Consider the following 5,371-nt stretch of genomic DNA (forward strand, 5'->3'; position numbering starts at 1 on the left):
GAGAGAGTCGAAAGAAGTAACGTAGAAGAAGAAAAAAGAAAACTGGGAAATATTGTATGGAAAAGCTGGACCTAACCAGATGTATTCGATTGGTTTCGTTGTTGCACCGGCTTTTCAGAGTGAGAGTGAGTGAGTGTGTGTGTGTGTTGTTCGCCTTACGGTTGACTGGCTGACACCAAAAAGAATACCAAAACCATTTATGTACGGGTTACACACATTGATCCGGTCTTATGCTCTAACGTGCTTTGACTCGCCAAAATGTTACCGCTGCATATTGCCAAACACACATATGCACGTGTACACACGGTACCCTTTTTTTTATTGTTTAAAAGGTATTATGGTATTTACTTTGAGACCCCGAAGCCCTGTGCTTGTGTGTGAGTTTGTCTGCGGCAGCCGAAAAGAGAAGAAAAAAAAAATTAAAAATTCGATGAAATCACACGCGCATAGAAGAGATGGGGACGTGCCCGCCAATTTCAATAAGATAAAATGGATTTTTTCCCACTTTGAATATCAATCCCTCTTGTCATTATGCAATTGGGGTGCAAAATGAAAAACAACAACAACAACAACAATAGCGAAGCATTAATGGCTCAACTTAATTCATGCACAATAGATTCATTATCACGACTAATGACTCGAATTACAAATTGCTGTCAATGTCAATACGAATAAGAGCACGGCGCGCTGTCTCATGTATATTATGAATGTATGAATCGGTCGAATCACATTACCAATCTTTCAAACAAATATTTAAATTGGGTATTTTGTATCAAAAGTTATGAAAAGTTTGTGAAACAAACAAAAAAAAACAAACAAGAGGAATATATTTCCGAGAACAGCAAACGAGGAGCAGGGGAGGAAAAGTAGAGAAAAAAATCGATTATTCCACCAAAACAGACATTTTCACTCAACTTTTGACCAGAAAATGAGCACAACGTCGAGCACCAAGTTGGAACTTTTCCTTTGCAACAATATTGTATACTGAAAATATTTGCAATGCTCGCAATCTGAACGAATAGGGAGAGAAGACCGAATTGAAACAGTTGCGTGTACTTGTTAGAAATATTTCATATTTTCTATATGTATTTTTCTTGAGTATTTATTGCATGTACATGTGGTGTAAGTGGGTTTTTTCTTTGCTCTCTCTCACTCTTTCTCTTTCTCTGAGTTCCATTTTTATTTCATGGCATGTGAATTAAAGATCTATAAATCAAAATAGCACTTTATAGTTTCGGGGAATCGAATGAAATGAAAAAAAGAAGAAAAAGGCGACGGAAGTTTTGGCGACGAAAAAAAATGAATTACAAAACTTGCATTCCAACCATTTTTGCGTTTGATAAGCCTTTTTCGAAAGAAAAAATGTGCCTTTCTTTTTTCCGGCTCTCCCTTCCCGATGACATTCAGTAAATCGGCAAATGTGTTCCGAAAGAAACAAAAGGCGCTTTTGCTCCATCGAAGGCAGCTTGAAGCGTTAAAGATAGTTTTTGACACATTTCTGCCGCATTACGCAACACGACGCATAATGTGGTAATGGTTGAAATTTGTGTCGTTCAACAGATGACGGTTATGTTAGACGTAATGCGGCTAAGCCCATCACTTCCATGTTCTCAAGTGGCATCGATGATAACAGATAAGTCGGCCGAATCAAGTCACCAGTCTTATCTTGTGCGCAGAGAAGGCGATTGACAGTGTGAGAGGCAGAGAAAGGCAGAAGGGGACAGATAGTGAAATTGTTTAAAATTGCTTTTGCAATGCAATTGAATTCGAAAACATCCCGACGGACAAAAGCTACACACACTCGTATATATATCCACAAAGCGTACAGAACATACAGAGACACAAAAAATATAAAGTGTTGATACACGTGCTTCGTGGAACACCCCTTTACGAGCGATTCATTTCATGTCGCTTCATTTTACGGCCAATATTTGGTAAGCGTTATTATTGCACCGATGCACACATTGTATCGAACAGTTCCTGTCTAGTAAACCCTCACCCACTCACTCTCTCTCCCTCTATCTCTCTTTCCCTCCCACTCTTTCCCGCTTTCTACCACAATCTCGCCTGCGCTCACCTCTGCAAAGTAATGTGTGTATACATTTTTCGCAATTCGTTTTCCTTTTTACATCGTCACCGTGCACTGTATTTCCTCCCACTTCCTCTCGATTCTTTTCATTTTTTCTATTGACCTATCGATTTTCATTTCTGTTTCACAATCTATTACGATTTAATATTGAATTTAGTCCATTTCACCTCAATCTCTTCGATTGCCGTTTTTTTTATACGTTTTAGTTTGTGTGTGTGTGCGTGTGTGTCGGTGTGCAATTCAATTTTTCCGAGAATGTGAATTTATTTTTGCAGTATCATCATCATTATACGGTGTTTCGGTTGCGGTCATGCTACTGCCAATACAAAATGCGTCTTGCACCACCTCAGTCACCTTATCCGTCTCTCTTCATCGACAACAACAACCAACAAGAATAACAGCCATGAAAGAGAGACTGTTTGTGTATTCCATGACAATAGAGTAAAATAGCGACTTATAAACATCAATAATATATGCTTGAGCTGAATGCCGGAAAATAGCGTTTGCCGCTAGCTCATTGCAACACAAAATTCGGGCAAGTTGATTGAAAACATGAGAGAGACATGTAACAAGAGAGCGAGTGAGAGATGAAGGGAATGAGAATAAACAATACGAAACAATGGCATTTTACGATTTAGCAAATTTTACAATTTGTCCTAATTACCAAACTGAATTATTTGTCGTTGGTTGCCCTTAATCGTTTACTTGTACCAACATTGTGCACAGACAACATTGGTAATATTGGCAGCACATTTTCTCCAATTGAAATTATCTGCGTAAAGCACATTGAATGAATTGTATACACAAAAAGTCACTGCTGGTTTTTCTTGGCCAATTTTTTTTCTTTCGCATTTTCTTTGCGTTTTCCACGATTTTTTCCCCTCAAGATCAAATCGTTCGTCTGAATTTCAGACTCGGAAAGGTAAAACATTGGTCGTAAAACCGAAAAATGACCGACAAAAAAATGAACTCAATGTGGCCAACGGCAATAATACGAACGCAAGAACGCTTCAAAACTTATTATGTTGCGTGTGCGTGTGTGTGTGTGTGTGCTGCTTGTTCGAATCAATTCGTTCTTTTGTAAGTGGTAAAACAACAATATGTTACACATATGTTTGTTCGAATGTCTGTATCACATCCAAAAAAAAAAATCTCTATCTAATATATTATGATGCGTAAGATGAGTTTTGCAACTCTTGATTCATCTTATAAAAACTCTCTCTGTACCTTATGTTTGCTTCTTCTTTTTTTCTCTCCAGTTTTTCCCCCTTCTTCAATTTTATCGTAACATTTTGACGATATGAGGGTAAAGACATCTTTCTTTAGATATGCCGATGTCATATCTCATCCCTCCGATTCTGTAGAACGTTGCGGTGCAGTCGTTTTGTTGGTGAACCAAGCAAACAAGAAAACGAAATCCAAAACGCGACGGATTTCTCATGTAAAGTATGACAATCTTTTTTTTTCTCGATTCAATCTCATATTTTGACGAATGTTTTTCCGCCTGATGTTTGTCAGCCCCAATTTCATACGCTAAATTGTGAGAGAGAAAGAACATTGTTTGCCTTTTGTTTACAAAAGAACTTTCCGTAAAAATATTCATTGACATTAAACTCGACAACTTGAATTCAATAACTATTCACTCTTTCTGCCGTTTTTTTTTTCTGCGAGAAAAATACACTTTTTGTTCATATTTCACGGCTCGGTATAAACATTAGACTTTTGAGACTACATTTGAACTCTACAGGTTTTAATATCATATTTAAAAATACATTCCTTTGTCATATTCCAGCGTTCGCGTTGTTTAATTCTCTTTTTTTTTCGCTTGCTCATCGTTTGGCCGGCCGCAGAGAACAGGTTTTCAGCCGAACAAGTTTTTCGGCCCAAAGATTGAACCACTTTGTAAATGTGTGTTTTCCTCAACAGGACCGAAACACATTTCTAATGGAAATACCGAAGCGTTCGTGTGAACTATTTGAAAAGAGTCATTTAAAGTGGATGGCAGAGAAAAGAAATGGTGTATTTAATGAAAGAACGAATTCACATCAAGCCGGTTAAATTGTGACAAATAGACAAAATAAAACAAGATAAATACAGACACTGAATACGATTTAACCGTTGAGTTTATGGGAGAAAAACGTATGTTTTGTGCTGAAAAAATGCAGATTTTACACGAAAAAAGTGGAAGATTGAAAGAAAAACTCATTTAAGCCAACAAATCAGCGAGTATTTCATTTCAAAACAATGCCAAAGAATCGATTCATCAGCCACTCAATGAGACACCCAATGAGTAAAATCTGACTAAAAGCCAAATGCAATCCGTTTAAATGATTAAATCATCGGTTGGAACGGTTCATTTGTTAATAAGTTAATCATATCGATGAGATCATTTCAAATTACATGATTCATTTGATAATTCGATTGGTTTCACGACTAATATCATTCGTATTTGTGACTCAATCAAGATTTTGTGTGTCATTGCACACAGTGTTCAATGGGATGACGAGGCCATTTGTGTAGCGGTTCTTTTATGCGATGCAGTTCGACCTTTTGCTCATTCAAATCACATGAATCATCTACATAGACAACCATTATTAATAATGCCCTTTGAGAATGATGCCGCAGTCATGGTTTTGTGGAAAGTGAAACCAAAATCTTAAGGAGAATACGAATAATTTTCTGGAGAAATATCAGCTGTGCTTCTGCGCTAATGAATGAAAATATTTTGAATATTTGAAATGTTTTGATTGATATTTTATAGAATCACATCAAGAAAATATACATATAAATTGCAATTTCGAATCATTGCGAACGTTTGGGTGGAATATGCAATTATTTTCAATGTGTTTCAAAACTGAAGCACGAGTAGAATGGGTTAATAGTCGTCTCCACCTGAAAGTATGACTATAGAAGTAAAAAAATGTAATTCTTATTACTTTATTACCTAATTATTACTGTAATAAGATGACCTATTCAGGCTTGCCACAGGCGACTATTTCGACTATTTTCAACTATTTTTTAAAATCGCAGCTATTTTCGACTTTTTGAGCCAAAATCCGACTATTTTTCGCCATATCCTACTATTTTTTTTTTCAATTCAAAAACAAAAGAAATTACAGTATAGAAACCGATCGAAACGCAAAGTAATCAATATAAGAGATAATGAGTCATTAGGAAACGAAGCAAAGATTGAATTATTTGTTTAATATTTATCCTTATCATATGTTAATGTTTCGTTTAAAAAATGGATGGTTATATACAAAATGGATTTATTGCTAGCAC

The sequence above is a fragment of the Sitodiplosis mosellana genome, unplaced genomic scaffold (genome assembly GCF_009176505.1).
Source record: "Sitodiplosis mosellana isolate CC-2019 unplaced genomic scaffold, AAFC_SMos_1.0 Smas_scaffold_6165, whole genome shotgun sequence".
Lineage (NCBI taxonomy): Eukaryota > Metazoa > Arthropoda > Insecta > Diptera > Cecidomyiidae > Sitodiplosis > Sitodiplosis mosellana.